General features: G+C 34.9%; 1 pseudogene; it reads left to right on the top strand.

Annotated features, from left to right (window-relative positions):
• The window catches only part of LOC115519908, a 170,972-nt pseudogene extending 160,103 nt beyond the window's left edge, over positions 1 to 10,869 (top strand).
• Positions 10,870 to 12,505: the final 1,636 nt, after the last annotated feature.

Below are 12,505 nucleotides of genomic sequence, written 5' to 3' on the forward strand. Positions count from 1 at the left end.
TAGCTTTCGTTTTGTGTATTCAATTTTTTAAAAGGTGATATGCTGGGCAAAGAGAACCTTTGATTAAGGTACATTTTCACTAGGTGTGTACAGACACTTACTTGACCATGTGACTTGAACTACTGATGGGAAGATTTGTCTGTAGTCCTGATTGGCTCAATAGTATTTTTTTAATCACCAAAATATATTATTAAAATCTAAATAGCATTTTGGCAGTCTGTGTTTAATCACATAAGATCAAATGTTTAAAAATAACAAATTTTAGAATATAATCCATAATTCTTCTCAACTACAACTATTATTAATCATATTTAATTTTTTCCTCATAGTTATTAGATATCTTTTGACAACTCATCTTTAAATTCCTCCCCACTCCCACTGTCTCCTTGGGTTTCATACAGGCCTTCCTATGATTAAAATGCCTACTTAGTTATTGGAACCAAAAAGACAATCTTTGTTTTTACTTTCAAATCTGTAGATTGTTATTTATTAAATAAATATTTATTGAAGACTTACTCTCTATCTAGCACTGCCTAGGCTATACAATAATGACTATTCCGGACACTAGAGAGGACACATCAGTGAAATTTTGTGCTATTATTGTTGATTCTTCTAATTACCCTCCATTCAGCTAAACCACATACATCCATAAGAAATGAGTATAGTGCATCTATGATCATAAAAGCCTGCTCTCCTCCCACTTCCAATCAGAAGGGAACAACTTTTCAAGGCTACATAAAAATAAGAAGGTCCTGTGATATCCTAAAATGTATCTCCACTGTCATGCATCAAATAATACGTATACTCAAACTTGCTACACAAAACAAGTTGATTTGTTACTAGAACAAATCTCTACTGATAGTTGTGCCCTCTACTGATAGTTGTAGCTTACCTAGCCAGATTGCCTTAGGTTAGCACCTAGATTGTCCTGCTGTAGAAGTAGTGCTGCTATGAAACAAACAGCTGAGAAATTCAATATATACTTACAGAAATCACAAATACCTTATTTACTTATGTCCATAATAAAATTTTTACTTGTCTTCAGAACGAAAAATGTAAGCAGAAAGACATACATCAATTTTTCAATCACTTTATTCTACCAGAGACAGTGACCTATGTTTATTTATGATGTATAGAAAAATAATCCGATAGGTGATAGCTAATGTTAACTATGTACCCATGAAAAAATATTGCCCAGAAATATGAATACAGGTATTCATGGTCACATCTGCCTTTTATATATGATGTTTTAAAGATGTAAGCAGATTTTTTAAAGCTTTCTTGAAAAGGTCATTATAAAATAATTATAATACTAAGTTCAAGAATGTAATTTAGTCTTATAAATCTACCTCATTATTGATCAGCTCAAATCTTCTGAAGTTAAAGAAAATCAATGTTTAATAACCTTTAGTTTGATACTGACATTTACCCATATATTAAAAAAAATAATTTTATTTACTGATACGGAACAGTCTTCATATTATATCTTTTAAAGGAAGGTACGACACAATTTGCAATATGTTATCATTTGTGTGAAAACGGAATAAGAAAAATATATCTATATATGTGTAATTATATAAAAGTATATTATAGAGTGTCTCAGAAAGGATATCCAAGAAAATAGTAACATTATCATTTATAGAAACTAAAATTGGGTGGCTGAAAGACAGGGGTGAGGGGAGGACTGTCAAAGAGTGAGTTTTCTTTTGTACCTTTGAGTTTTCAACTTTTTTTTTTTTTTTTTTAATTTTAGAGGAAGAGACAGTGAGTGAGCTGAGGAGAGACAATCTTATGCAGGTTCCCTGCTCATTGCAGAGCCTAATGGGGGGCTCAATCCCAGGACTCTGGGATCATGCCTTGAGCCTCAATCAAGAGTCAGATGCTCAATGGACTAAATCACTGAGGCACCCTGAATTTTGAATAATTTGAATGCCTTAACTATTTATTTTTTTAATTTAAATTTAAATTTTATTTATTTTTATTTTTTAGAAAGTACTTTTTTAAATTTTTTCATGTTTATTTATATCTGAGAGAGAGGGAGAGACAGAGCACAAGGTGGGGAGGGGCAGAGAGAGATAGAGATACAGAATCTGAAGCAGGCTCCAGGCTCTGAGCTGTCAGCACAGAGCCCTAAGTGGGGCTCGAACCCACAAACTGCAAAATCATGACCTAAGCCAAAGTCGGACATTTAACCAACTGAGCCACCCAGGTGCCCCTGAAATTGAAATTTTAAAAAATCTACTGACACATAATGTGTACGTATGTATATGTGTGTATGTGAGTGTATCCTTATAAAATGTTTCCAATAATCAATATATTATTATAAAGTAATTGCATACTTCTCCCAAAGTACTAGGCAGTTGTTTTCTAAAACAATAACATCAAAAAGCCTCCTCAAAATAAAATACATTTATATTTTAAAATAAAATTTAATTGCATTTTTGTCATAAATATTATAGTATAAAAAGTAATATTGATTCAGGGAGAAATATTATTCACATCTGAGGAAAACTAAATTTACTAGCAATTCATAACTCCACTTCTCTCTTTTTCTTGGTTACCTATGTATCTGCATCATTTCACTACATATAAATTAATCTGTCAATGAATAACACTTTTAAGATAAGTGTCTGTGTTTCATTTATCTTCTCCTACCATTTTTTATTTTCTTATTTAAATTCGAGCTAACATATATGGTAAAATTGGTGTCAAGTACAGAATTTAGTAATTCATCACTTACATATATCACCCAGTGCTCATCACAAGTGCCCTTATTAATCCCAATGTAGCCCCTCTTTTTTTTTTCAATATACGAAATTTATTGTCAAATTGGTTTCCATACAACACCCAGTGCTCATCCCAAAAGGTGCCCTCCTCAATACCCATCACCCACCCTCCCCTCCCTCCCACCCCCCATCAACCCTCAGTTTGTTCCCAGTTTTTAAGAGTCTCTTATGCTTTGGCTCTCTCCCACTCTAACCTCTTTTTTTTTTTTTTCCTTCCTCTCCCCCATGGGTTTCTGTTAAGTTTCTCAGGATCCACATAAGAGTGAAAACATATGGGATCTGTCTTTCTCTGTATGGCTTATTTCACTTAGCATAACACTCTCCAGTTCCATCCACATTGCTACAAAGGGCCGTATTTCATTCTTTCTCATTGCCACGTAGTACTCCATTGTGTATATAAACCACAATTTCTTTATCCATTCATCAGTTGAATGTAGCCCTTCTTAATCCCTTGTCCTCCTCCCTCCATCAACCCTCTGCTTATTCTCTATTGTTAATGTTTCCTAGCATTTTCTTGCTCGTTGATGTCCATCATTTAAACAACAATTTGGAGGAACAGAAAAGTTTATATATTTTTCATTTCTTTGTCCCTGTCCACTAGCTGTCTTAATAATCAAATTCTTGATATGCTGTATAAGTCACCTAATCATGTGAATTATTAGCTCCTCAGTTCAATTATAATCATAAAGTTTTCTTCTGAATCAATTTTCACATATTAAAACATTTATCTTCAGAAATGTTTTGGTGTCAAAAATTACAATCAAAGACTTTTCATCACCATGTTCATTTATACATTGTCTGAACTTCTTTATGAAGTATTTTAAACTCTAACAACTTTGGAAATATATTATTTGTCATTGTTCCCCATTTTTAAGTGTGTGACATCACTCTTCCTAGAGGGCTTAAATCAAATCTCAAACTATAATTTCTGATGTTGTAGTTACTTGTTGATTGCATTTTATTGCCAAATGTATATTAAACTAATTATTTTAAAAATACTGTGGCTATGGCTTGTACAAATTAGTCCATTTTCATAGTGTATTTTCTTCTAATTATGTATTTCAATGTGTTTTAATATTTTTATTCTGTGGCTGAAACAAAGAAGCTGATATTTTATTAGTCTCTCAAAAAAATCTCATCTCACTCTTTCTGGGTCTCTCTTCCTTTCCCTCTCTCTCCCTCTGTCTTTCTCTTTATGTGACTACACACACACACACACACACACACACACACACACAGAGGAACTCTGAGGAACTTTTATATTAATGATGAGTATGCAATATATGTGAGAGTGTGTAACACCACTGATCTATAAGGCAATGTATGTGTGAGTGTGTAATATCACTGATCTATAAGGCATCTACTGAATGAACTTTGATGATTCTCTAGAAGTAATGAGTTTGTACCACCTATTCACAAACTTTCATGATCACCCCTTTTGAAGCAAAGCCTATATTTTAAAAATATCTTGCAGACTGTGAGTGCAGTTTAGGGTCACATAATAGGAGCTAAAAGCTAATTGTCCCACCACCCATAATGTAAACAGGAGACAAAGGTTTCAGGATTATGATAGTCTAGTCAAAAAGTGCTGACAGACTTCAACAGATATAAACAACAGTTAAACACTTTTGCTTTTACATGGGACAATAGTTTTCTGATAAATCTCTATACTTTTGGGTGTTTCAAGTTACAGGATAGTGTATAAAAATGTCTTTTGTATTTATCTACATTACTTAACAGTATCTATTTGTAATAGATACCTGTTTTACATCATTTTAGTGGAGAATCAATTTGTCATTCCATTCCATTTCTAATGCAGTAGTCCAACCCAACCCAGAATGCATTATTGATATGGAAATGAGTGTAATTAGCAGCGTAAATGATCTGTTATTTATGATACAAGTTAAAGCAGTAAATCACCATTGGTTCACTATCATTACTATGCAAATAGAAGAAGGCAGTTAATGGTCCATGTGTTAAAAACAAGCCACTTGCTTGCTCATTTGCAAATGAAAGGCAAGGGTGAGGGTTTAAGGTAGAAATGACAGTTTATCATATTGTCAGTCCTGGTGCATGGACCTAAGAAAACCAACACACAAATAGTTGCACTAGTTTTAAAATCTACCCCCTTTCCATGAGCACTGGGTGTTACATGTAAGTGATGAATCACTGGGTTCTACTCCTGAAACCAACACTACACTGTGTGCTAACTAATTTGAATTTAAATATATATATATATTTTTTAAAGGTATCCAGTCTCTCCACTGCATATTTGGCCTTAAGCCTTCAAATTTATCTTTAGTTTCTTCTAATTTGGACAATAAGTATTGGAATAATTGTGAGTGCTTGTGATTGTTTTGCAGTGTATGGATACTTTTTATGTCAGCTGGGAAAAACACCATAAAAACTTCTATTATGAAATAAAATATCATTGATCATATAATTCACTTCATTTTCCAACAAATATATTTCATTCTCTTGTAAGTAGGTAAACTAGCAATGATTTGAGGACCCAGAGACTAAAAGAAATATTAGTGAGCCTTATTGGAAATTATGCAGTATACCTATAAGAAATTGTCCTTTCTTGCTTGGTCCCTCTTGTTTAATTTTTCAGGGAATGTCAGCCTTTGTGTGGGGGGGGGGGGGGACGGGGCACTGGGTGCATAAGCTACAAGCTAATGTTTGCCTAGTGAAATGGGAACAAAAGTAGGATGCATGAAAAACTACAGGAGAAAGAGGGACTGAGGGCAATAGCAAATTCTACAAGCTTCATTTGTATGGGTCTGATAATTTTTAAACTACTTGGAAGTCATTTATAACATAAATACAGAACTTAGAACAAGAATGCCTTTATGTTGGAAATGCATATAGTAGATAGGATTTCAATCTTACTTAGATAAATCAGCTCTATCTTTGCAACAGTATAAAAATAACTGACAAATCTCTTGTGGAATCTTTATTTTTCATTAAGCTATGGGCTCAAGAATGACTTACAAACTGGGCAAAGTTTTTTAATAAAGGAAATAATATATTTATATACAATATATTTATATTTATATCACTTAAATATATAATATGTATTTAATTTAATATATAAATATTTATATATTTAAACATAATTTTTTAATTTATTTTAATTATTAATTTTATTTATTAATTTAATTTTTATTTTAATTTTAATTTAATCTTTAAAAAAAATTACTTATACACAGTAATTAGACCTGTCTCTTAATTCATGTTTTTAGGAATCAAGTTATCTTTTATAAACACTATATTTTTCTTCCTTTAACTCCAAGGAAATAGCTAGATCATTGGGTTCCCTTAACTCACTGGTTTCCAAAGATAACTCCCTTCTTGGTATTTGCCTTTAAAAACTTTAAAACCATTGGGGAGATTAAACCAGAGGGAGGGTGAAAGGATTTAGGGTGAAGCCCACACATTAGTATCAAGAAGAGAAGAGACAAAAAAAAAAAAAAAAATACACTAAATCTGGGAGGAGAAGGGAAGTCTCAGGCAATATAGATGGAGTAGCCCAAGTCCCCCTCCCAGGCAGCACTTTTAGGAAATGGCTTAGGTACAGGGGACTATTTGTTTATTCCCCAATTTATGAAAGTCCTAGCAACCAAGAGATGGCACAAACAAATTAGGATAATTCAAAGAAAGTTAATATAAAAATTATTCATTTATAAAGTTGTTAGCAGTACAGGGGAATAACAAAGAATAGTGTGGGAATGAGACCAGCTCCTCTGTGCTGGCATCAGCCCCAGGCCCAACAAAACTAAACCAAAGAAGAGAAATATACAGAGCAAGGAGTCTCACAGAGTCGGCTTCCTTTGTTGAAGAACACAGATAAAGATCTCACAGGGAGGAAACCAAGGAAACAAATACCCAGCCTCTCTATCCTTTATCACTCTGATTTCCTACTGTAGGTTCCCAAACGGATTAGTGGATAAACTTAAACAAAACCCAGAAAGTAGAGGAGTCCATGAATAATTATCCACCCACATCAGCCTTCCACTGAGTGGAAATGCAAAGCCAGAATTGTTTAAGTTGTGGAGCCTTACATCTTCCGAGGATCCGATAGGCTTGGGTAGATGAGCATAGCAGAAATGATGGTCATGTTCTAAAAAACTAATCGTCCTCTCCCAAAATTGTATAGGACATTTGCCAACATTTACTAAGCTCTTAATCTGCCCCATGCATTATAATAAACACTTTATAAGAATTATCATCCTTCTCCTTTACAGTATTTTCAGACAGGTCCTTTTATTATTCTCATTTTATAGAATAGGAAACTGAGGCACAGAGGGATAATTATCTTGTTAAAGAACACAAGATAAAATTACGGTAGTTAGATTCAAATCTGCATGGGTCTGGTTCTGGAGCCTGTTCGCCATATTTAATACTTTCTAATATTTGACTAAAATACACTGACAAATTCCCAGTTGTGGAATGTAATTAAAACAAAATATGAAAATTGTAAATCAATTTAAAACTATTAAGTATAATTTGAGTTAGCAGGTTCTTATAACTAATGACATTAATAGTTTAATAATATCAATAATAATATCTATCATAACTTGTCTTTGACTCTGTACCATTAATTTGGAGGGGAAGCAAAAGAATGGAATTCATTCACTCATAGAATTGCACCATTGCTCTAAAAAGAGATAAAGAGGGGGGCGCCTGGGTGGCGCAGTCGGTTAAGCGTCCGACTTCAGCCAGGTCACGATCTTGCGGTCCGTGAGTTCGAGCCCCGCGTCGGGCTCTGTGCTGACTGCTCAGAGCCTGGAGCCTGTTTCCGATTCTGTGTCTCCCTCTCTCTCTGCCCCTCCCCCGTTCATGCTCTGTCTCTCTCTGTCCCAAAAAATAAATAAACGTTGAAAAAAAAAAATTTAAAAAGAGATAAAGAGGAACGAACCATTTGGGTAAATATTGGGCAGATTAAATCATCTGCTTTGCTAAAATCTAACAGGTTAAATATATATTTAATGCACTTCCACTAAAAGGAAACTTAATGATTTTGAGGACGTGAAAGGAATTCCACTGAAATATTAAAAACATACTTCTAAGATTCAGTAATTCATAGAAAGCCTTTCTGAAGAATTGTTTTATTCTGTTTTGTTTTGTGTCGCATTTCGACTTAATATCAAATGTTTCAGAAATTTAATTTATAATGAAAACAAAAGTAAATAAGGAGGTAGATGAATGGATGGATGAACAGACAGAGAGACAGGCAGATAGACAGATAAGGCTGTTGTTGAGTGAAGGCAGCTATTTGTTCCATATTACATAAATTTATCTCGAGTTGCTACATGGTTACTGGCCTCAAAGAAAGTTATGCCTATGAAAGAAAGTAGATTCATGCCTGGTACTTATTATGTATCTTGGCTTTAAACATTATTTTTTTTCTTATATTAATACTTGTGTCTAATACACAGATATGGGATGTGTTTTACCTAAGGGAGAACTGCATTTGCAAAAACTGTGTACATGACATATAACTAGTAGCCATATTTTTAAAATCTATACTTTGTATACATTTAATTGTATTTAGGCCAGAATAGCTTCTTTTTGTTTTTACATAAGACCTACAAATAAAGAGAAATTACTCAAAATAAAGAATCACCTTCTAAAGCCAATTATGTCTCTTTGTAGGTTTTATTTACTTTGTATGTCTTCTATATACAAAAATTTTCACTTTATGTCATTAATACAAAAAAATCAAAGCATTTTATTTTCTTATAAACACAAATCATATATGTTAGAATTATTATTTTTGGTCATCAGGATCATAAGTGCCATAAAAATGCTGATGCTTAGTAAATAGGATTAATTAGCTATTAATCCTGTTATGTGCATTTTGAGATCCCATCCAACAATCTTATTTAGTGTGAGGCAGCTAAGACAATGACTAACAGAGTAGTTCCTAAAAGGGTTTAATCTTATCTTGACAAAGCAAGAGGGGAAAGGCAGGGAGGGAGCAAGGTGGATAGAAACAGAGATCTCTGAGACACAAAGATTAAGAGACAGGGGCAGAGAGAGAAAGGCAGAAAAATAAGGAGACAGAGATTGAAATTGAGGCACTGATTAATGACCTTCTGTCTCCAACTCTGGTTATGTCAGTATAAATGATAAAAGATGTGGTTGCCTGCCCACATTGCCTTTGCTTGGGAGGAACTGTGGGCTTAATTGCTTCTCATACCTTGATGATGTCATCCGGATTTATGGATGTAAATTTATATATTAATGGCTCCCTTTTTGAAAGACCTCTCCCCAGCACTCCAGGCTTATATATCCAGCTGTGTACTTAACATTTCAGGATGTCAGGTAGCATATTAAGCATAACATGACATGGTAAACTCCTGATCTCATGGTCTACACTTCACCCAAACAGCAAATGTCACAATCTCCTTCATCTCACCTCAGTTGATGGCAATCCTATCCTACCACCTCCTCAGATAAAAACTCTTGAAATTATCTTGTATTCCTCTTTTGTTTTGAAATCCTGCACCCTGTTTCTCAGTAACCCTCCAGATTCTCTACCTTTAAGGTGTATCCAGAATCCCACTCCTCATTTCCATTGCAACTACTCTCAACAAAGTCAACACAATCTCTCACCTGGATTATTGCCCTTGACCTCCTTCAGTCTATTCTCAACCAAAGAGCCAGAGTATGGAAAGTATGTCAAATCAGGTCACCCAACTTTTCAGAACTGAACAATAACTTTTCATATGCCTAAAAATTAAATCCATAGTCTATTACATGCCTTCCTACCCCTGCTGTCTCCATAACCCCACCTCTAATGACGTTTGCATTTTTAAAAATAAGTTTATTTTCAGAGAGAGAGTGCACACAAGCAGGATAAGGGGAAAGAGAAAGGGAGAGAAAGAAAGATCCCAAGCAGGCTCTGCACTGCCAACACATAGCCCGACATGGGGCACAATCTCATGGGCCGTGAGATCACAACCTGAGCTGAAATCCAGAGCCAGATGCTTAACTGACTGAGCCACCCAGGCACCCCATTGCTTGCATATTCTTACCCACCACACACACAGTTCTTACTACCTCCTTTAACACAACCAACACAGGGCCTTTGCACTTGCTGTTCTACTAGCCTGCACCAAGATTTACCATCTTCTTTACTTCCCTCTGATCTTTGCTCAAATGCTACTTTTTCAGCAAGTCTTTCCCTGACGACCTTATGTAAAATTACAATTTCAATGTTCCAACATTCGTTGCTTTTTTTTAATTTATTATTCTCTGTAACATCTATCATCTAGTGTCTCATATATTTTATTTTGTCTCCTTTGACTCTAATAAGTCAATGATTTTGTCAAGTTCATTTATTTAAGAGAAAGAGAGCAGGAAAGGGGCTAGGAGAGGGACAGAGAGAATCCCAAGCAGGCTTTGTGCTGTCAGTGCAGAGCTTAAACTGAGGCTCAATCTCATGAACCTGACCTGAAATCAAGAGTCTGACACTCAACCGACTGAGCCATCCAGGTGCCCCAAGGATGTTTTATCCATGACTAATTTCTGATGGTTGAACTTAATAAAAAATCATGGAAAGACAACACTTTACTGTCTTGTAGTAATCGAGGAAATTTGTTTATTTTGATCTTCCTCTCTCTGTCAGTATCACCCTGAGGGATGGCTTTCCCTAAAAGGAGGTGAAATAAAATTTCCAATGGCCTTCCCTCCACCGCAGGAGCTATTAAGGAGCCATGGTTCTGCACTTACCCTATGGCTGTGGGCCTCAAGGAGTGCCAGAAGGTAACCAAGAACATGAGCAAGATTAGGCACAGCCTCCACTGTGGGCACCCTACCAAGCATACCAAGTTCGTGGGGGACATGATCCAAGAGGTGTGTGGCTTCACTCCCTACGAGCAGGAGAGCTATGGAGCTGCTCAAAGTCTCCAAGGACAAGCTCGCTCTTAAGTTCATCAAGAAAAGGTTGGGGACACATCCGCACCAAGAGGAAGAGAGAGGAGCTGAGCAATGTCCTTGCAGCCATGCGGAAAGCAGCAGCCAAGAAGGACTGAGCCCCTCCCCTCTCTATGTAATAAAGCCTTTTTGGAAAAAATAAAAAATCCAATGGCCTTAATGTTTATGCTTATTAAGAAATACAAATAGAGGGGCGCCTGGGTAGCTCAGTCCATTAAGCATCTGACTTCAGCTCAGGTCATGATCTCATGGTCTGCGTCAGGCTCTGTGCTGTCAGCTCAGAGGCTGGAGCCTGCTTGCAATTCTGTGTCTCCGTCTCTCTCTGCCCTTCCCCTGCTCATGCACTCGCTCTCTCTCTCTCTCTCTCTGTCTCTCAACAATAAATAAATGTTAAAAAATTAAAAGAAAAAAGAAATACAAATAGAAGTGTATTATTAACAAAGCTATTTTAGACTATAATTTTCAACATGTTTCTCCAATGTGTAACCTTAAAAAAGTAACACACAATTTTATGTTTCTGTGTAATTCACTGCTACTTGCTATTTGCTCTTCAGTTACTTTTAATATGATTAAATAGTAAGTAACTAGGATCATGCCACTGTACAACTTGTGTACCCAACTATGAATCCTAGGCTATCTCTAATCATTTAATGGGTGCTCTCTCTACATACAATACTATTGGAGATGTCCCCTCATGAGTATTATAATTTGGCTTCTATAAATATAGCCTTAAATTTTATAATTTAAAGGCAAAATTAGACTTCACTATTTCTAAATGTCACCAATAATAATTAGCAGTTACATTAACTTACTGAGAATTAGTTGATAAAGATCCAATTAGATTTTTAAATCATCATTGCAAATTATTGAGCTGTATTTTCAAGAAACATATTTTACATCATTAACAACCCATAGCAGTTTGAAGGGCAACATTTTTTTTTTAAGAATGACCTCTGAGAGAACTACTTTTAGTCTGTTAACTGAAGAATAACTCCTGTAATTAACGTGCCTCATCTCTTTCCTGAGATATTCAGATGGGCAGTGAGAAAGAGAATGATGGCTATAAACACCATGATCATCTCCAAACCTAAGAATGCACTACTGTCCTCATATATTACACAGCATTGATTATGTGGTAGAAAAGTTAGTTATAACACATGTGCACCTAATGTTATAGTATAAAGAGTTAGATTCTGTATATTCTTAAAGCATAATATTTTATAAACTTTATACTGCAGGAGATAAATGACATTACTTGTTGATAAGCAGGCTTCATATAATTAACATTTTCTAAAATACTTTATAAAATTCCACCAATTGGAATTTTCATGCTGGGTATTGTTATTCAAGCTCCAGTTTGCATCCATTGCCAGTGTATAAATTCATGTGGAAGCTATATGAAGTCAAGTAAAGCTTTCTTTTTACCTTCCTGTTAAATGTAGAACATTTTTTCCTATGTATGTATGTATGTATGTATGTATGTATGTATGTATGTGTATATATACATTTTTTAACTTGAGAAGACACTGAGGTAAATTTAACAATTCTCACTCCTGCTAGAAATTATACATGATTTCTGAAAAGGCTAACATGTTCAACCACTTGTGTTTTTATAGAAAAATGTATCTACACATTTTAAAACTGGCAAACTACAAAATGTTGTAAATTGTATCTCTTCTTAATACACATTTCAGACTATTTATTCTTCAGTTCACACACCAGGCCCTCAACAAGAAAAACTGACCTAAGAAAGAAAAAAAAAAGTCCTTGACAGA

The sequence above is a fragment of the Lynx canadensis genome, chromosome C1 (genome assembly GCF_007474595.2).
Source record: "Lynx canadensis isolate LIC74 chromosome C1, mLynCan4.pri.v2, whole genome shotgun sequence".
Taxonomy (NCBI): domain Eukaryota; kingdom Metazoa; phylum Chordata; class Mammalia; order Carnivora; family Felidae; genus Lynx; species Lynx canadensis.